This window comes from Ochotona princeps, chromosome 18, assembly GCF_030435755.1.
Source record: "Ochotona princeps isolate mOchPri1 chromosome 18, mOchPri1.hap1, whole genome shotgun sequence".
NCBI lineage: Eukaryota > Metazoa > Chordata > Mammalia > Lagomorpha > Ochotonidae > Ochotona > Ochotona princeps.
The window spans coordinates 17534371-17556664 of record NC_080849.1 but is presented as its reverse complement, the minus strand read 5'-3'; positions in this window follow the sequence as shown (position 1 = coordinate 17556664).

The following is a 22294-nucleotide window of genomic DNA, read 5'->3' as shown; positions in this document are numbered from 1 at the left end:
TCTCAGGTTCCTAGAGAGGAAACCTCACTCTTGCAGGAAAATTGCAGAAGCACTGGCAGTGTGTTGGAGAGATAAGGAAAAGGACTTTGGGAATATGCGAATATAAACCTTACTTAGGAATCTTGGGGAAAATAAGGACATCAAAATGGGGGAAAAAACCAAAAAGCAATCAGTGTCATCATCTGTTTGACCTGTATTTGAACTGCTCAGTCAAACATTAAGGGAAATTCAGTATCTAGTGTTAGTACTTTGTTTATTGAGGATACAGGAATGTGTTTATCCTATGTTTTACTGGGACTCTTGGGTTCTTGGTACTGACAAACAAGATTCTTTGTTCATAGACTTGGGGTTGCTGTAAGACCATGTTTTCTGTTTTCTCTAGTATCTTACTTAAAATATGGTTGAAAATGAGAAGTTCGCCCAAGTTTCTTCTCTAAAACCTATTTTCTGGCTAATAGAAGCATCCAGACATTTTATAAAAAGGTTCAAATCAGAATCTGGGGACCCAGATAGACTGACTGTTCACACGGTGGGATCTTTAGCTTCTTACTTCCTCGGAACACCAGCAGTGCCAGCATCCCACTGATATCCGGGACACAGAGTGTTAAACACAAGTCTTTTAGCAAGCAAACCCCTCTTAATAGGAAAGGTGAAAAGTTGCTTAACACTTAAATATGTGGTGTAACTGCCAAAAGTTTTATCTTTTCATGTTTTTGCGATTTTTTAAAAATTGTGATAAAATAATTCTTAAGTGATATAAAAATGTTTATGTATGAGTCTAACCAATAATTGACAAGTTAATTATGTTGTGAATCTGTGTAAGAGAGAAGTTGAGAGCTAAAGCAGGAGGAAAAACAAGAACAGAGGGAAGCAGGACCCAGTGCAATGGCTCCTTGGCCAAATCCTGCCCTTGGTAGTGCCAGGATCCCATATGGGTGCCTGTTGTGTCCCAGCTGCTCCACTTTCCATCCAGCTCCGTGCTTGGGGCCTGGGAAAACAGGGCAGGACAGCCCAAACGCTTGGGACCCCACACCCATGTAGGAGACCCAGAAGAAGCTCCTGGCTCCTGGCTTTGGCTTGGCTCAGCTCTGGCTGTTGTGGCCATTTGAAGAGTGAACCAGGGGATGGAAGATCTTTCTCTCTGTCTCTCCTCCTCTCCAGAGCTTTGCTCTGCCTTTCCAACATAATTAACTAATTAATTAATTAATTAAGGAAACGGAAGCAGACAGAGGTTGTTTCTTCTGCTTCACTCCCCAGATGCCCACAATAGCCTGGGCTGAGTCAGGCTGAGCCCAGGAACCAGGAACTAAATCCAGAGCTCCCATGAGGCTGGCAAAGACCCAAGTATGTGAGCCATCATCTGTTGCCGTCCAGGTTGTGCTCAGGTATGAAACTTTTTTTTTTCAAGATTTATTTTAATTTTCACTGGAAAGTCAGATATACAGAGAGGAGGAGAGATAGAGAGGAGCATCTTTCACCTACTGATTCATTCCCCAGGTGGCCACAGTGGCCAGAGCTGAGCTGATCTGAAGCCAGGAGCCAGGAGCCTCCTGCAGGTCTCCCATGTGGGTGTGAAGTCCCAAAGCTTTAGACAGTCTTTGACTGCTTTCCCAGGCCGCAAGCAGGAAGGGAGCAGGTTGCGAAGTGGGGCAACAGGAATACAAACCAGTACCCTTATGGAATACCAGAATGTGTGAAGAGAGGACCCCAGTCAGTAGACTACTGTGCTGCGGCCCAGGTATGAAGCTTTAACTAGAGAAAAGCTGGGGGTTGGACCTAGGTACTTCAATATGGGATCTAGGCAGTTGACCCTGTGCCTTCAGTATTAGAGCATGTGCCTGATATCTTGATCATTTGGGGTAGATTTACTCAACCATGTTACTATCAACTTTGGAGATTAGACATTGCTCATTAGATTGTTGAAGAAAAGACGTCCCTGTGAACTGTTGGTACCAAGCAGCATCTATAGCTTCTACCCATTAAGTGAGAGCATCAGTGCCTCTTTTCCAGTCTGTGTCCACACATTGTTAAATGTCCTTCAAGGGGCCAAATCTTCTCCTCTACAGTCAAAACCATTGATTTGAAGGTAGTCACGGTACTATTTTCTCCTTGAATCTGGATAGAGCTCCCGAGGAATGTGGGCACAGGAAGGGCTGTGTCCTTCCAAAAGTACATCCTAGTGCATGTTATAAACCTTGGAATGTCACTGAAGACCTGCAACATTGTATTGCTCAATACAAGAAGAGATTTATGCACATCAAATAGACACTTCTGGGGGGGGCGGGGATTAGGTAACAGGTACCCGGTTGGAATGATATTGAAGAGGTCAGTTTTTATCTTGTTATTTTATAAAAGCCTTATCCTCCTCAAGGAACAGGTTGACTGAATTGTATCTGTAGGAACATGCTATGAAGGTGTCTGGGTGTGTATCAGATTACAGCCGCTGCCTCTTTCTCCCATTCTGAGTATATCTGAATGGCTTGTAGCCATTGATGGCATGCCACCTGTTGGGGAGGAGACAGGGAGAGAGGACTTGGTACTTTTCTGTTTCCACCCTGGTCTTGGACTTGATGCTCCGTGTGGCTCTGATACACTCAGCATGATTCTGGGTCATCTCATTGTTTAAGACCTTGTTTTTAGAGAGAAACCACAGGATCAAGGGAGATGGGCTTTGGTATTCTAAATATTTTCAGTGTGGGATGTAGTTCTTCCTGTTTCGGTTTTCCCACCAAGTATGCTGACAACGCCTTGTTTATCAGAAAGAGTCTGGGTTCATTTTTCCTATGGGTAAGCAAATAAGAACACTAAAATGTACCAGGCAGTTCACATGTTATTTACAAAGATTCCTGCTGATTATCTTTGCTAATGGGATTATCTCTTCCTGGGCCTCTTGATTCCAACCCCAAAGAAAAGCAAAACTTTCCATAACAGAAATTCTCAGGAATTCTTTTATTTTTCAGTTGAATTACTTTTCAAAATTTTTAATGATCCTTGCAGGTAACTATTCCCTCAGTCTTTGGGTCTCAGAACTGCCCTGGGTTTAGGTGGGTAACATCGTAATCCTCATTGTAATAACATCAATCATGTTCAGAATCTGCATTGAAATAATTGTCAAACTAAGTTATTAACTGTAGTCCAGGCATTAAATTTGTTTTCAGACTTAAACTTGCCCATCATGAACACACTTAGTAGCCCTACTGCTCTGAGAAATGTGTTCCTACTTTAGTGGAGATCATACACCCATTCTAAATATGCCACTCTTTCTACTTGGGAGAAACTTTCACTTGGGAATTCAATGTGTGCTAGGTGACAGTTCTCACTTTATTATATGGTCTGTTAGGCCCTACCTGTATTTTCTTATAGCACTTGCATTATACCCACCGAAATCACATTTTCAAGATTATATCCAAGTTGGCTATGAGATCATTTTTGTTCAGTCCGCACATTTGTGAAAGTATGCTTTTCTGAGATAGGCTTACAAAAGCACTGTACCCAACATATCTGTAACTATAGAGGTGAAAAGAGACAGAAGACCTGCTTAGGAGATGCAAGACTACATTTTGAGTTCTAGAGGTCAGCCAGAATAAATCTCAGCCAAGAAGTGCTTTCCTCTTTAACTCTTCTTTGGGTTTTTCTCTTAAAGTCAACAGATTTAATACCAGCATCTTGATCCATTTCAGGCACTTCAGAAAGGTTACAACCTGTACAGGCTACAGCTCTTATAAAATGGTTATTTGTTTTATAACTGTTGGCTCCTGTCTAGATGACTCAGCACTGAGTCTTTTTGGAATAGATCTAGCAGGTAGCAGCCTTTTGCTCACCTCATTTATTTATAGTGTTCACCTGATGTTGACCTTCTCGCAGGGCAGCCTTCTGCCCATAAGAATCTCCAAGTAATGGAACTAACATTCCACTGCTCATCTCCAAAGTCATCCAGCAGATGTGTTTCAAACATGTCTTCACCAAATCAATCTATTTTGTTACTCTAAAAGATGGTGTACATTATGCTAATTAATTGGTAAATTCAACAGTATTCTTGGAGCACATTGAATTTGCTGAATACTTACGGGTCACCTAATTTGGTTGTTCCAAAGCTGTGGCTCCTCACCTATCAGATCCAGCATCATTAGAGGGAGAAGCATGTGTTAACATGTCCTCTAGATGATTCTAATATGAGTTCAGAACTAATGATCTAACTCACTATGGGTGTGAAAAGCAATCCAGATTCATAAAAGGACTGCTTATAAGAACAGAAATAGTTGGCGATGAGATCAGACGGAGGACAAGTCCTGAACTTCACTTATTTTTCTGCATTGCCAATGAAATTCTTTACCATACATATGTGACGCTGACATCCTTTAATTTTCTTTTTTTTTATTAATTATTTTGCATTATGTGACAATTTCATAGGCTCTGGGATTCCCCCCACCCCTCCCCATCCCCCTCCCCTCCCCATCTCCCTCCCCCACGGTGGACCCCCCCACCCTGTTGCAGCACTACAGTTCAAATTCAATCAAGATTCTTCCTTTGCAAACAGATGCCAAGCACATAGTCCAGCTGCTCATTGTCCAGATGGATTGAACAGCTTCTTGGGGAGACTATTTAGCTGCGATCAACCCCTAGTGGTTTTAATATTTCTCTAGTTATGAATCACTGCCAGTCTTGCCACTCCCAGCTCGATGAGGTCGTTGCAGAGTTCACTGGTTGACACTGTCCATCATAGAGTCTTCATTCGCCCGGTTTTCGCTGCCAACATATATCTGAGATGGTTGATTGACCCATTCTGTCCTCTGTCTTTTCTTGGCTAGGGTTCTGAGTCCAGCTGGTCATCGCCACAATCAGCTTGTAGGTGTAATTCCTGGGCTGGTTTGTTTTCGGACTGGAGTTGCTCTGGAACCAGTGGGTGTTGCAGACTAGGTTGGTTCTGCCTAGCACGTACTCGGCACTTGCATCAACCAGTGGGGGCTGCAGCCTAGTCGGGGCGACCCACAATAACCCCCACTAGGCCCGCCCCCTATCCTGGTTTGCCTGTGTGTATAGCAGACTAGTCCAGTCTGTCCCACATCCCATTTAGCTCTTGTATTTGTCCCTGGGTTTTAAAGCTTAGTTCTAACTAACCAGCTCAGCTATCCAGCCCCCACAGATGATGTTGAGTTCCTCTCTGTCTAGCCACCCCAGTTCCCTTCCAAGTTATCATGTCCCCCCGTGGGAGCAGTGACCCAGGAGGGGAGAACCCATTGTTTCCCTCCTGGGTCTCTCACTGTCCTGGTTTATGCACTTTTCGGGTGGTTCTGCGATTTGACTTAACAGAATTAGTCCCCAGAGCCAGCTTCTGCCAGCTGGTGTTGCGGCTAAGTCCTTACACCCCTCATCCATTCTAATTTATGCTTGCCCCAGTTGGGAATAATTTGCTCAGCCTGGCTTTTCCCTGGTCTAGTTCCCATGCGGCGCACAGGTGTTGTAGCCCTGCTTAGTGTGGTCTGTCCCCAATCCAGCCCACGCTCTCCTGTGGGAGAAGCTGTCCGGTGAGGGGAGCAGCCCCTAAATTCCCATGCCGGCTCTGCCCCTCCTGTTTCTCACGTGTGCTGATTGGGCGCTGCAGTCAAATCTAGTACTGGTAACCTCGCCCTGACATTCCACATTGTACGCTGGTTTTGTTGCAACCAAACCCGGCCCAACCCACACTCTGTTCTGGTGTTTGGATTTGCCAGTGGACAACATGCACTGATTCAGCCTGGTCTGCCCCTGTCCGTGCCAAATGTATGCCCGTGGGAAGTTTTCCATGGCCTACTCTGGGCTGTTTCCTATTGTGCTTCTTGCGCTAACTTGGAGGGTCTGTATCTTGCCAGAGGAGTTGCCCAGGCACCTCCCTCTGAGCCTCTCCCTTTGCCAAGTTATGCGCATACCAGGGGGTTTTTGAGCCAGCTCTTCTCAGTTCACCTCCTGTCCAAGCAGGAACAGTGGCTTAACCTGGCTGGCTTTCACCCCATTCTGGTTCTTGTTATAGGATGTTTCAGCCCAGCTGTGGCTCGTCTATACCCACGTACAGTTCACAAGTGGCTCAGTGGGGGGTTGAGACCTAGCCTAGCCAGTCTCATGTTTACCCTGGTTATCCAGGACACCTGACGGTGTTGGGGTCTGGCACAGTCTGGTGCATCCAATCCCAGCCCACACTAGTGCCTTGGGAGACTACAACTATTTCTAGGTTAGGACACAGCCCCCACTCCCGCACACATTCCCCTTGGAGGGAGCCTCAACCCAGTTAGGGTATCCCCTTGGCTCCCAGACTGGGCCTGTTACTAGCCGTAGATCATATGCCTGCCAGCAGTTGCTCTGACTCAGCTTGTTGCAGTCCCTCATTTGTCCTAGCCTCAGCCTTAGACATTGTGGCTTCGCATCCTTGATTCAAGCAGAGTAGCAGGTGTAATGGCCCAACTCAGCTTGGCCTGTGTTCTATCCTGGCAGGCCTGGGCACAGTTCGCCTTGGGCACCTGGTGGCTGGAGTCAGGGTCTGAGCAAGACTTCCCATCCTGCAGCCCTCTGGCAACTTCCCAGTTGCTGGAGGTTTGAACCCCCGAGCCCTAGATCGCGCCACTTTCCAATCCCGTTCACCACCCAACGAGGGCGGTGGATGTGTTGTCGTAGAGAGTCAAGCCTCTGTTCCTGGGCACTGCAAGGAATCCTGTCTCCCCTATACCAAAGTTGGGCCTATTGATGGGTGTCCCCAAATAGCTTTCCATATCGTAAAAATCTCTGAGCTTGCCGCGGGGAGGCCAGCAGGCAGAGCCTGGCACCACTTGGTGCACTGGCCACCCAGAACAGAGGACTCGCCCTCAGCCTCCCTGCTGCGGGTTTGGTGAATGGAACTCACCCAGGTTGCCCGCTCCCAACTAACAGGAGCAGGGCGGAGCTCGGACTTTAGTCCAGCTCTGAGGTGGCCCCCATGGCTGCTAACCTGGGGGCTCCGTTGGCCCCCCTGGGTCTGGTGAGGACCGTGAATGCGTCCGCGGGATTTGGCACCATTCTGCGGCCGAGTTTCATGGAATAGAGGCACCCCCGGCAGCCCGCCACTTTGCCGAAGTTTCAATCTGCCCCCACCCTAAGAATGAAACTCACCCAAGTTGCCCGCTCCCAACTAACAGGAGCAGGGCGGAGCTCGGACTTTAGTCCAGCTCTGAGGTGGCCCCCATGGCTGCTAACACATCCTTTAATTTTCAACAGCGAGAGACAGCATCCCTGCATGGCTAACTAGCAGATTCAGGTCCATAACCTTTGCCTATTCAACTTGTGAAAGTCATGAGCCATTCAGGGTTCTTGTTTGTTTTCATCCTGAACTCTGCTTTCTTGCTTCCGTATTTCATTGCATGTCTACATGTTTAAAAGAAAACAAAATTCTTCAGGCTTTCCTTTGCATAAAGACTTGGGGATTTCTTTTTTCCCCATTTACTTCATCACAAGTTCACTGTTTGCATCTGAGACTCCAAAATCCCCTAGGATCTTGGCGGAATTTTTTTCTGTTTTTGCCAGAAAAGTCAAGCTAAATGCAATTCCATCTACTAAAGTCAGTTTGCAGGAGGCGTCGTCAAAGCAGCCTATGAAATTGTGAGCAAATGAAGTTTCATCTTGCTGTTAACGAGGTTGCCTTGCCAACCTGTCAGCGCCGGCGTTGACCCTTTTGTGCGAGTATCTGCTCCAGCTGGTGCTATTGGCTGTTAATCAGAAGTGTTTATACTTTTTCATTCTCACTTGATTTCTACTAGCCTGCCTGACTTGATATTCAGAGTTGGTTCATTACAGAGAATATTGTTGCAGCTCCTATCCTGACATTTCACTGTCAAGTAGCAGTGACGGGTCAATACTGCTTCTCCTACTCTTCACAAAGTAGAAAATATGCGATCACACCAATTAGGCAGTTTAAGCAGTTTTTTTCCCTGTTCAATCTTCCCTTTAACTGCCAAACTTCTCTAGAATTGAAGGCAAAGAATGGAAATTATTGGAGACCAAGCCCTTGGCAGAGGGTGCTGACAAGATTAGCCTGGTGAAATATCAGAATCTTTAAGAAGCTGCAGATCAAAGTCAGGAGTCCCAGGAACATGGCTCCCTGCTCATGGGCTGCCAGTGATGGCGCTGGACTCGGAGTAGATTATCATCAGTGATTTTAGAGTGGGATGTTGGGCAGAGTGATTGAACTGGCTCAGTATTCGCTGCTATGTTCCATGCGTTTCATCTTATTTGAAAAACAGTCATGATTTCCCAGAATTTCTAAGTTTTGATTTCTACCAACATTGTATCATTTGGATAGCATTTTGTAATTAGAGATTTTCTTTGTAATTTGATATTTACAACATAGTTGTTCCTAGTTGCACTGCCCTGACGTAGCACTGCTAAGTGAAATATATGCTCAGAGCAGGAAAAGTAGGATCCAGTAACGATGGAGTCACTTTTTTATTGTGTACCGGTTAAGCAAAATATTCAATTTCTTGTTTTGCCTGAAAGATTGGAATAAAAGTTATGTTAATTGCATTTAATTTTGATACTTTTCCAACCAGAAGGTGCTCCAAAAACATCTCTTGATAAACAGAATTAACAGATCAGTTCAAGGCCCGGCATGATAGCCAAGTGGCTAAATTCCTCGACTTGTATGTGCCCAGATCCCATATGGGTGCCAGTTTGTGTCCCCGCGACCCTGCTTCCCATCTAGCTCCCTGCTTGTGTCCTGGGAAAACAGTAAAGGACAGCCCACACTGTGGGATCCGGCACCCACATGGGAGGCTGAGGAGAAACTCTTGACTCCTGGCTTCATATGGGCTCAGCTCTGGTTGTTGCGGCCACTTGGGGAGTAAATCAGCAAACAGAGGATCTTCCTCTGTGTTTCTCCTCCTCTCTGCATATTTGACTTTCCAATAAAAAAAAGTAAATTTTTTTTAAAAAGTTCATTTTAGTGTAATAATTTTTTTTATTTTGTGCATGTTTTTCATAAAATGTTTTTCATGAACTTTGGAATGTCCCTTACAATTACTAAGTGGCAAGCTAAGAAAATGAATAAGAAAAACACTTGGCAACTGTCTCCCTTAAAACGTGTTACAACACACATGTCCCTGGCCTAGCAGTGAGCATGCCAATTGGATGCCCACTTCCTCCCGCATCAGAGGTCTTTCCCACGTCCTAACTCCACTTCCAGTTCTAGCTTCCTGCCAGTGCATATCCTGAGTGGGAGCAAGTGATGGCTCCAGTTGTTATGTCCCTACCACCCGCATACCATACCCAGAAGAGAGAACAAGACTGAGTCCCCAGGTCTGTCCTGGGCTAACACACTGCTGCTGGATTTTGTGGGCATTTGGAGAGTTAGCCAACAATTAGGAGCATATTTGTATTCATTATCTCAGCCTGGAAAGCCGGTAAGGGGCTACTGTGCATGTTGAAGACTTCAGACTCTATTCTTGTAGATCCAAAATCAAGACACTGGTGATGCTGTTGGCTAGTGAGGGCTGCTCTGCTTCCAAAATGGCATGACAGTGCTTCATCCTCCAGGCACAGGGAGACCTGCCTGCTCACTTGGCAGAAAGTGCAAAGACAAGAGAGATGATCTCCCCTTGTCCGACATTTTTTAGGAGCAACTAATCATGTTTCTAATGTAGGAGCTAACCTGTTGCAATTGTAATGAGATACCCCATAATCTATCATTTTTTGAAACTTAAAAATGATGTGCGAAGACTGTTAGAACTGGTAGGTTTTTTAGGGAAGCTGTGAGGAGTATAAATAATACAATCAATGCAGTTCTTTCGGAGTGGTGGGTCAGTTCACTTTTTCTATGGAAGCTAATACTGTGGAATTTGCACTTTGTGGGCCATATGGTCTTAGTTGTAGCTGCGATTGCCACATGAAAGTAGCCATAGACAACATGAAAATCAGAAGTGGCTGCATTCCAAAAAATCAGATTTGAATTTCACAATGTTCATGTCAAGAAATATTGTTCATGCTTTGCTTCTCACAAAGCTTAAGAAATACAAAAAAGTATTCCTGACTCAAGTCCCATATGGCAATAGACAACAGTTGCCCTTGGTGCCTGTGAGATGCCCCTTTCTGCTCTCGATTCTAAACCATTGTCCTCTTCTCCAATTTTCTGTGGTAACTATGTCATTCTCTGGGATGGTTCATAAGATTTTAAATCATTTTACAAAGAAATATTTATTGATTATTATTATTTCGGGCTATACTTTCTTCATGGACTGCTCTCCGAACTGTTTTTCCATAGCTTAAGATGTTTTGTTGAAGCTTAAAAATTTCGTTCTTAACATTTAAAATTTCAGTCCAATTTGAAAGAGTGCTGGATACAGAGTCTAAATTGAATCTGTCCTGCTTTCCACCCACTCCAATAGTATTTCTCATCTTTATTGAAAAGTTGTCTAATTTATTGAAAAGACTTCCTTTCCATTATTGTAAAGTCATGCTTGTATCATATGTTAAATTAGCATTGTATACAAACCTACTTCTGAATACATTTTTCTCTTGTCTTGCTTATTTGTATATTTTATATGTATATGTTAGAGTTTTGCTTCATACATGAAAATAATAGTAATATCTTGTAGAATAGTTTTTAAGATTTATTTATTTGTATTGGAAAGTCAGATATATAGAGAGGAGAGACAGAGAGGAAGGCCTTCCATCCCCTGATTCACTCCCCAAGTGACCACAACAGCTGGAGCTGAGCCAATCTGAAGCCAGGATCCAAGAGCTTCTGCTGGGTCTTCTATGCAGGAACAGGGTTCCAAGGCTTTGGGCCATCCTCCATTGTTTTCCCAGGCCATAGGCAGGGAGCTGGATGAGAAGCAGGGCCGCTGGGACATGACCTGGTGTTCATATAGGATCTGGTTGCATGCAAGGCGAGGACTTTAGTCACTAGGCTACCATGCTGGGCCTGATTTGTAAAATACTTTTGAACTTTAGTGTGTTAAAACTTTTGCCCCAGTAAACAAACTGCATGTTGGGTAAAATTAAAGTATACAGTGCCAAGACGTTTAAACAAAATTTCACTTTGATTAAAATTCAGGTAGTGAATTCTGTATAGAATTTCAAAATCAATCACATTAAAAATACTAAAATAAATGGTAGTTATTTAAGTTGCTGTTCCAAAAGGGATAAAACTACCCAGATATATTATTTGAACAAGATTTTTAAAAATAAACTGTGTTACTAGATAGCCCCTTTACTCAATGTTAATTGGCTTCACTGCCTAACTCACTTAAAAAACATGCACGTGTATGATTTAACTTGTGATCCTATCAGTAGAAGATTCTGATATTTATATGTAAAGTATTCTTAGCAAACTGTGTACTGATATTTTTTTCCTCTTGCAAAGTGACTGTAGATTCCCGTGCTGGGCTGATAACACCTAATCTCTTACAATCATTTAATCTCTTGTCATCTTGCTCAGGCAGGTTGTCAATAGTATGAATTTATTGCATTTTCTTCTATGTATCTCAGCTTTTCTAGTGGATGATTCTATTTCACTGTTGAAGAAGTTTGTCAGTTCTCCTTATTCCTTCTTTGCATTTCCACATATAACTGAATTTTTCTTCTCTGTACTATCAATGTTGAAGGTTTCATAAGATGCAGGCATCCCCAGAAACTACCGTTCCTTCACCCCTATGCTATAAACACTTATTCTAACCCTTGCAGGATTATTGAAACTGAGACCTTATGATCTTAGATAAGTATATAGGCCCTTAGTATCAAGATCATATACAAAAGAATTTTCATGAAAAATCGAATTGAAACATCTTTGTGTAAAAACATTTAATACTTGTTCTTTATTTTAATTTTCCATGAGCTATTCCAAGACCTTAATCTGTGTGGATTTGAATATTTTGTGTGTGTAAAAATAAACTTGTATTTTAATTTCTTTTTGCATCAGCTTTCTTAAGTACCCCCATATGCTCTTTAGGTCCATCTTCTTCTTATACAAAATTAACTCTGAGACCTATGTATTTTATAACCAAATAAATACTTAGATTCTGAATACTCTTGAACACACAATTACCTGGAATTTGCAAACTAATTCTGGCTTACCATTTTAGTACATTTGTGCTGTTTCTACTTCTTCCACATACTAAATACTTGCCTTGGTGTAGATTTCTTTTACTTTTAATCAGTATTCACTGCAATTTTTAACAGAAAAAAAGTGAGGAATTTTCCTGCCTTAAGTTCAGTAACCATCTGTCCGACCTGTATTTCAGTCTTTAATAAAAATATCTGCACATCTGTGATTCTAAAGAGAGGCACAAGTTTTGATGGACACTGATATGCTCAGAAGAATATTTGATAACTTCCCAAAAGTTTCTTTGACCGCCACAAAGTTTTATGGCCATCACAGATGAAATTAAAAGCATCAATTTATTCAGGGATGGTGTGATTTTTTGAATGTACATTTCTATACAACTTTTGTAATTAACCATACCTTATCCTTTAGCGTGTTTCTCAAACATCTGTCTGCCTCGCTGTAGTAGTAAAGTGTAATTTTTATAGAATAAATCCAGTTTTCAGAATACCTATTACTCATGCACCTTTCCCCTTTCCGCTTATACCAGCAAGGAATTGGTGACTCCCGTTTCAATATACACATTGTACCAGTAAGAACAACTCATAAGTATAGTAAATTACATTCACAGTATAACCAGTTCAGCTCTTTCTGATGAATATTCCCACCAACTTTTTGACATACTGTCCTCAGAAGTCTGGAAGAATACATTTGTGAATATTTAACCAATATCCTTTCCCTCCTGGTTAAAGATCAGCACTTTCTGCTATGTCTGAGTTCAAAGTAGAAAGAACAGAGAATGAAAGAGTGACACCATCGGTGTCTGCTCCTTTGTGGGGATTAAGGAAAGGCTCCAGCACAAGTCCCCTCCCCACTTAGATTCCACTGGCCTAAATCACACACGATATGACCACTTCTAGCTGCAAGACGGTTTGGCTGGTGAAGCTTTCCTCTGCAGTCTTGTTGGGGAGTCAGGAAGAACTGGATAGGGATTAGTTTGGCTTAGTAACCATTCAACCATTCACCATCTGCCTGTGACCACTGCCGTTCCATTCTTGCAATCTACATCATCAATGTATAAATTGTTTCTTCAGTTTGTATAGTTGCATAGAGTTGAGGTAGTGTTCCCAGTTTATGTGGTAACTAGCCCAGAATGGGCTCCTGAAAAAAATACCCTGGTATATTTAAGGTACACTCTAATATCTTAGCAAACATTATGGTTTGCTGTAAGGATCTAGAATACAAAGGATGGAAGTTGAGTCATTAATCTCCCACTGAATTAGTAATAGTGCAGTAATCATTTAACACTTTGGGGATTCATTTCTATAAAATATGGAAAGTTTAAACTTTGTTTAGTAAGTTTGCTTGATACAGAAAATGTGTTTGAGAGTGCTATGAACAATTAAGCTATTGGTTAGGAATGAAAATACTATTATGCATACAATATTTCTGAAATTCTGGAGTAAAAATAGGGAAAAGAGCATCAGTAAGAGCCACTGGCAGTTTTTCTCCTATTAAAAGACACTTATTTTAAAGTGGGACAATCAAGCCAGGAAAAAAGACAAAGGTTTTTAATAAGCTATTTCATTCAATTTCTTAGACTTTAATGACTATGTATATATTCACTAAGATTAAGTTGCAATTTGTTCTGAAGTTATTATGGCAACTGACATAAGCCTGCATTGTACTTTCGATGAAGTGTAGAACTCCAAAAAATGAAGTCTTATCAACAGGCCTGTTCCATAAGGAATATGGAACACAGTGCCATGAATTCACAAATATGTGCAGACATTGGGGTTCCTATATTGGGGTTCTGATTTATATACTAAACAGAGAATGCACCCTAGCTTGTCTGTTTGCCACTGGATGGTACTAATACCTTTGCTGTTGCTTTTTTACTGTTACTTGATATAAGATATCCAAGAGTGATTATTACCAGGGTAAGGATATTGCCAGTTAAGGAAAAGAAAATTCATGATATTTTAAGATTAGTACTCAATTCATAGATGCTTCTTTCTAAAACATGGTGAAAAATCTGATGCTCTCTAAAAGGGATTTGTGGTTGGGATACAGTGCATAATGCCAGTGAAAGACACTGAACAAAATAGGATAGCGTATGTTGTTTATTATATTTTAATATTAAACTAAATGAATAGGTATCAGGAAATATATCAATATTGAGCACATAGTTAAATCTGCAAATTTTATTTGTATAACTTGGTTTTCAGAAACAATTTTAAAACATCTACATGACCAGATCAGCTTAACAGTTTTAGAATTTAGAGATTTCTTAAGCAGGCTAAAAGTCATACTTCATGATTCCATGAGAAAAGTAACTGTATGAGATTTGGAGAGAAGACAAATAAGAAATAAGAAAATAAGCTTAATTGATGGTGCTTAAACTCTTGCCTTGTTTGTTTTTTTTCTCTATTAATAGCCGTATGTTTTATTCTTTTTTAATTTTTAATTCATTAATTACATTGTATTATGTAACACAGTTTCATAGGTACTTGGGTTCTCCCACCCCTTCCCAAACCCTCCCACCATGGTGGATTCCTCCACCTTGTTGCATAACCACAGTTCAAGTTCAGTTGAGATTCCCCCATTGCAAGCATATACCAAACATAGAGTCCATCATCTTATTGTCCAGTCAAGTTCAACGGCTTCTTAGGTATACCCTCTCTGGTCTGAAGACAGAGCCAGTAGAGTATCATCCTGATCAATTAAAAGCTCACTCTTGCCTTGTTTGTTTAAAAGTTTGTATTAGTTGCTTAATGCAGTTTAATTTTTTACTAGTAAGATGGTTTCTTGGGCTCATAAATCACTCTCTGATGTATGTACCTCAGGACAGGTGAAATATTGAGAACATTTCAAATGTTTGACCTTAAGACTCTCCATGTCAACAGGGGCTGCCATAGTCATCATGGTGGAGCAGGCATTTAGCAGGCACTTGAGTAAGGAAAGTTAATGTGTGTGCTCCAGTTGGATCCATGGACAAACCTAGTCAGGGCTATTCCTGACTTCAAGAGGGTAGCTTTTAAAAACAAGCTAAAGCCTACAATGGCTAGATACATGAATGTTCTTAAAGATTCTAGTACGTGACATGTTTTGATGAGCCCTAGTTTGCTAATAGTATTTAAAAATTATATATCACTTGAGATTCACTTGTTTCCAGGCAATCCACATGTGTTCAAATTATACAACAAAGGAGTGTCATTTCCTCCCCTATCACCATTTAAAATCTGTCTAGTATTTCTAAGTTGTTCATGATTGGTCTGACTTTTAGAGATTTAAATAACAATGAGATCTCTTCTGTAAGAAAGGATATAAAAGATAAAATTAAAAAAACGGTTAATAGGTCAAACATTCCTTGGCACATTTTTTATCTTACCATTGGAAGTTGTTTTGAAGGAGGAGGATTGGAAAAAATGCTTCAGACTTGAACATTTTCTGTCTATGTAATTATCCACAATATAATTTAGCTTCATAGATGATTTGTTTCTAAGAAGGTAAAGCACATCTTTAGTAAATTAGTGCATGCTAAGTGCTGTCACATTCAAAATATTTGGATATAATATAGGAAGAAATTTTAATACCACGTAAGTCAATATTATAAACCTATCTTGTCTTACCAAGAATGGGCTCATTAATAGCAAGCTTAGCAGTTTTAATGACAGTACCAAGAAGTTAGTTGATCATGTAAAGTGGGCATCTCTGCCATGCAGTCAGTCAGCGCCTGCGGTGTCTCCATTCTCTGGAGTTTTTCCCATTTCCTTGCAGAGTTAGAAATCACCATAAGCATCACCAGTAGAATGGCAGGAAAATAAAAGAAAGTGGAGTATCATGTAGGTGATTTATCTGAACCAAGTCTGAAAGGGACCCTGAGTAAACTCCATGAACTTTCAAGTTCTGTCTTCAAGCTGGCTACAAAATGCAGTCTAGCTGTGTTCCGGTGAGGATGACAAAATCATTTTGGTGAACAGCAAAGCGATTGCTGCCTGATGGTCCTGCCGGTTACTGTCCACATCTTATTTCTGAAACACACAGATCCAATATCCTAGTCCACAAAACATGAAAATATGAATATTGAAATATGGGAGAATAATACAAATTATCCATTTAGAGACCTACTGCAGTGCCTGGCAGTATGTTCTCAAACATCAGCATCATTTAGTCATCTATGAAAAAAATACATCAACACACTCTATTATTATCAATGACTTGATAGTTAGGTTGAAAAGTTATAAGATGACAAGAAGCATGAAGAAATGTTTATTGAATGCCAAAATATTTCATGGAAGATAAGGAGAACCATGGACTAAGATTCAGTTAAAGGGTGTTAATAGAAGCATGAAGAGTTGAGTAAGGCTTGGACAAGAGAGTAGATATAGATAGAGAATTAAGATACTTAGCACTTGATGTAGGTTAATTAGGAAAAGAAAAACCTGTCTCTTTATAATAGGATTTTTTGTCAGCCTCTGTACACTTAGGGGGTAGATGATGGGCACAGGTTATGGGAAATAGCATGTTCGGTAATCCAGAGGATCTGAGGTCAATAAAAAGGTTTAAAAAGAAAAGTTAGAGTCAAATAATCAGCTGTGGAGCTATACTAAATTGAGCTGTTTGTGATTTTCTTCCTTTCCAACCCTGTTTACAACTCATGGGAATTTGGTAATGAAATAAGGAATAGGAATCTTGATGAAACATCAAAGGTGATTTTTAAAATATTTGTCTCCATGGTTTAGGTTATACTAAAGAAACAAACAAATACTCAAATCCCATTATTCTAATACAACAATCTATTCAACAAGTTTCACGAGTTAACCCTTACTCATCATCACTCATGAATTCAGGCTGACAGTGGCTGGGGGATCTTGTGATCCTGCAAACACAATGAATAAACTCCATGAACATTTTGGCCTGGAAGTAACTGACCACTCTCAAGCATCTGCATCTGGAATTAGACATCCATCTCTTCTGCTTGAAACCAGTCAGAACTTGTCACTTTGCCCCTAAATAAAAAGGAAGTGAGTGCCAGGAACATGCGCACATGCGCACATGTCAGTACCACTTAAATTCTAAATCTCTAAGACTTTATTGAGCAAAGCAGGGACTAGTAAGATGGCAAACCATGCATGAGGCTTGCATGTTGGAATTAAACCTCCACATGTTAACCTCATAATAAAAGCAGGTATCTCTTCTCTGGAAAAGTTTGGAGTGTTGTGGCTGAGAATGTATTTACACTCTAAAATGACTGTAGATCTATTTAATGTGAAGTGATGTGTAAATATGATACAAAAAGTGCTAAAAACATTTTAAATCAGATATTGAGATATTTGAGGGATAGGGAAATGTATCCAGGAGAAAACATAACTTAAGTTGGGCCTTGAAATTGGATGAACAGTAGAAAAAAATTGATGATATTTTAGATTTTGGCAGGCAATGTGGATTGTGGCATAAATATAGGAATGATTATAGCATGCTCCATTTAGGAAGCTTTGTGGAGGTCCTGGGTTCCATTTTAAATAACAGTTTTCCCAAGGCTGATGCCATAGAAAACATGCTGATTTTCCACCTGCAGTGCTAACATCTCATATGAGTGCTGGTTCTAGTTCCAGCTGCTCCACTTCCAGTCCAGCTCTCTGGTTATAGCCTAGGAAAAGCAGCAGAGAATAGCTCAAGTCCTTGAGCCCCTGAACACCTGTGGGAGATGCAGAAGCTCCTGGCTCCTGGATTTGGATTGGCTCAGCTCCAGCTGCTGAGGACATTTGTGGAAATGATCCAGTTGATGAAATGATGAAAGGTTCCTCTGTCTCTGTCTCTGTCTCCCTCTCCCTCTCCCTCCCTCTCCTCTCTCACTGTCACTTTGTCTGTCTCTCTTAATCTGTCTGTCCAATAAAAACAAATAAATCTTTAAAATCCCAGTTTTCCTTATATTTTAGGGCAACCTTTATATAGAAAATTGAGTATCCTGATGTGATATGTCATGACCCTTGTCTCTTTCTCTGCGATCCCCCACCCTCTATACTTTTGCTTCTGTGTGAAATTGTTTACTGTTCTGTTTATTGAATCAGTAGTTATGATTTCTAGTAGTTTGCTAAGTGCAGTATGCATCCAGTAAATAATAAATAATTCTCAGTGATTTTTGAAATCACCATTTTTAGTGAGTGTCCTGTCTGTTAAGTCAAGGAACTGAGGATAGACCTGATCTTGAGTACACTGTATTTGGGTTATTTTTCTGTCATTTCTGGAAAGCAGTCATTTATGTGCTTTAACTTTGCCCCCTGAGCCATCTTAGGTGGGAAGAAATTCCTGAATTTGTCTGAGGAGAAACAATTTCTGGAGATAAAATATCAAATTCTGTTTGTGTCTCTAGCTGCTGTAAAATGTGTCTACAGCTGATGAAGTCTCGCTACCTCAAGTTCTGTCCCTGGGTCATTGTTCAAGTGTTCCATAATCATGTATCCCTGAGGGTCTAGCAGGACGCACAGTCTCTTATGAATAGGTGGAGCAGGCATCTCAGACTAAGAGTTCAACGTATTGCAATGAAATATGAATCCAGGCATATACAGATTGAGATTTAGTAGTTGCAAATGTAAATACATATAAAGATATGTTTTCCTATTTTTTGACAGCAAAGAATGTTTGATTCATATGTTTAATATGCTGTGCCTCTTTTGTTAGGGTACAGACTCAGAGAGTGCTATTCATCATACGGAAAATTGCAGAAACATGTTTCTTCAAAATAGGAACTACAGATCAGAGAGTGATAGACAAACAAATGAAATGGGATGCACCCAAAGGGAAAATTTAGCTATGTTGACAATGCTGTGTGGATGTTAGGTTTGGAGGAGTGTCATGACTGAAGAAGCAAAGGTCTTGATCTAACTTTACTGTAGCATCCAATTTTCTGAGTGGCTTCAGCAAAGCATTCACTTCCTTTTTAGTAAGCATTTGTCAAGCATCTGCAGGTTTGGCCACAGTAGCGGATTGGATCTGGGCCAGGCAGCTCTTGGTTGGATGGAGTTTGATGTTAACTGAGCATGGAGCCCACTGCGGACACTTTCCACTGACAATACTTTCTAGATGTGTACTGGGTTATCCTGATTTTAAGCACTGCTCTCTGCTTTTTCCTGCTTTTTCCTCTGAAACTAGATTCCTCTGGGATTTCCAGTTATTCTAGGATTCTGAATGCTGCTTATCTCTGGAAGGGGACCCAAGACAATCTTTGTCAAATGATGTGTTCTAAATTTTGACCCTAAAAATAAAGGATAAAAATGGTACAAAATATGGGTAACTCCAGTGAACTGAAATCTCTGATGAAAACACACTTCATGAGAGAAGAGCAAAGGTCATGGTCTGTTTAATATTAATATTGTAGAAAGTAAAAATGCCCTTCTTATCTCAATCTGCTCAAATCTGCTAAATATGAATTGAAACAGATTACTTTGCTCTATTGATAAATACTCAGTAGAATGATCAGTGCAGTTAACAATAGACCCTTCTGCATAAGAGATTGGCAATCTTTTTTTTTCCTAATAAGCCCAATGGTGAATATTTTAGCCTTGAAGCATGATGGTGAGAAGGACTAGGCCCTGCTACTATAACTTCAATGCTGCTATACGGTATGCTGTGTGACTATACTCATAGTACAGTAAAACTTTATTACCAAATCCTTGCTTTTGGATTCCATATCATGTAACACATTATAATAAAACATTCTTGGTTTTTTCTTGTGGTCATTTAATAGCATTCCTAGAACAGATCTGTACAAGAACAGGTGTTTGGCTGGACTTTGGAGGATATAGTTGGCAGAATTAGATTTATACTGTCAAATAGTTGGCTTTCTTTTGTACATTGTATTTTCTTACATTAATTGATTTGAAAGAGGGAATGAAAGATGGAGTAGGAGGGAGAGAGAGAGAGATCTTCCATCCACTGAGTAACTCCTCAAATAGTCACAGCACCTGGGACATGGCCAAGCAGAAGCCAGGAGCTTCTTTGTGGTCTTTCACCTGGGTGCAGGGACCCAACATTTGGGCTGTCGTTGGCTGCGTTTACAGGCCATTTTCAGAGAGCTGAATGGAAACTGGAGCAGCCAGGATGCACCATACGGGAGCATAGCCACACAGGACACAGCTGAACCCACCGTGCCACAAACTAAACCCTCTTTTGTATATTCTTTGGGCATAATATTATATTTAGAATTGTCCTCCTCTTTAACATTTAGGAATATTTGTTGCCATATATGAGTAAAAACATCATAGGCATTTTAAAGAACAAAGTTAGTCTGTAATTCTCCCTTTTTCTTTTTTCAGTTATAAAACCTCATTGTTGTCTTATAATCGCATCCCATAAACACCAATGCCAAATTCTGCTAGTTTGAAATCAGGATGTACAGGGCCAGGACAAGTGCCTTCCCCTGTGAAGCTGGGGCAGTGTTTTCTCTGCACAGCACTTATAGGGTCCTCAATATCCCATTCAATTCCTGCACTTTTTTTGGAAGCATTGTAGTCATTCTCCAGCATACTGTTAGACACAGCACATTTGAGCCTGTAAGTATTTCAACATTGTTATATACTTTCCAGTTCTATGAAGGCCATTTTGTTCCCTGCTTGATCTACATAGATTCTTCAGTCACCTTTTGATTAATATACATTTATAGATGATATAGGTATAAGCACATATGTATATAAATATATATAAAACCTATGTATTATATGTGTACTGGTGGTAAGTTACACTGATTTGTTGAAGCAGATTCTTATTGCACAACTAACAACTAAACTGTCTTCTTAGATTCTTACAGAAGGTGTCTTCTATTGCTTTTTCTAAAAATTGACACAGAATAACAGCATGGTATAATGAAAAACAATAATTTTTCTGCTTATATGGAGATGGCTCAGAATTCTTGTCCAGGAATTTAGAAGTTGTGTGACTTTAAGAAAGTTGAGTAACCTCTTTAAATCACACCTTTTTTTTTAATTGGTAAAAAAAAGGGATAGTTATTTTTGTGCTGCAAACTGATGAAATGATTAAAATTACATACATGTTGTGTAATGTGCTTTTTAAAAGGAATTCCAGTGATACCCAGTATTAGCCTATTTTTACATATTTTATGATAGTATAGATATATGAAGAATACAAAAATCATGTATTTTATTTAGAAAAGAATACTGTGACATTTAGTGGACATGATATTAGAGAACAAAGCCAGGTTTTGGTGTTTTCAAAACTCAACTTTATGTATTCCCCTCTTGGTTTTTTTTCCCTTGGAACTGTTGGCTATGTATCTCTGTGTTACTGACTTTCTCATTCATATGTTACATAGGCTTTCATGCCAAGGTGACATATCCTTGTATTTACTAAATTTGTCCTCTCTGGTTTCAGGTTTGAAACAGTGAAAATTATGTTTGCCCTTTTCCCTACTTTGGTGTCTTTATCTCAATCAGGTAACAGTAGTATTCATACAGCTGTGAAAACTAGAAACTTGGGCAACTTGACTTTTCCATCTTCCTTGTATCTTCCTTCGCTGGTACTGCTCTCCCCCACCAAGCCTAGTCAATCACAAGACCTCATCAGTTTGCCCCCTAGCTAAAAGAGGGAACAGAATGCAGAAAAGTGAAATTAAGATTTTATTTTGCTGTTAAAATGTTTTAAAATCTGTGCAATAGCTTTTCTGTGGTCTGAAATTTACATGGCAATTTTTAAACTCCTTGTATTGTTCTAAGATGTTTCATTCAAAGATATTTGGGGGGTGGTATGGAAGGCAAGTTTACAGAGAGAAAGAGAGACAAAGAGAAACGTCTGCACCCACTGATTCAAGTGGCTACAATGGCCAGAACCGAGCCTGTCAGAAGCCAGGAGCTTCTTCTTGGTCATCTCTGTGGGTGCAGAGTCCCAAGACTGAGCCATCCTGTTTGACTTTCTCAGGCCACAAGCAGGGAGCTGGATCAGAAGTAGAACAGCTGGGATATGAACTGGCATCCATTTGGGATTCCAGCACTTGGGAAGGGAAGATTAGCTACTTGAGCCATTGTGCTGGGCTCAAAGATCCTTGTGTTTCTTATATGCATTTCTAGTCCTCACTCATATCTTCTTTTACCTTCTCCTGCTCCTGCCATGGTCGCAATTTTTTTTTTGTACAAAACTGGCTGTATCACTCTCTGCTTAAAATCCATCATTAAAGTTTCATGGCTTCAGTTTGAAGTCTAAATCATTCTGTATTACCCATTAGGCTTTGCATGATCAGAACCC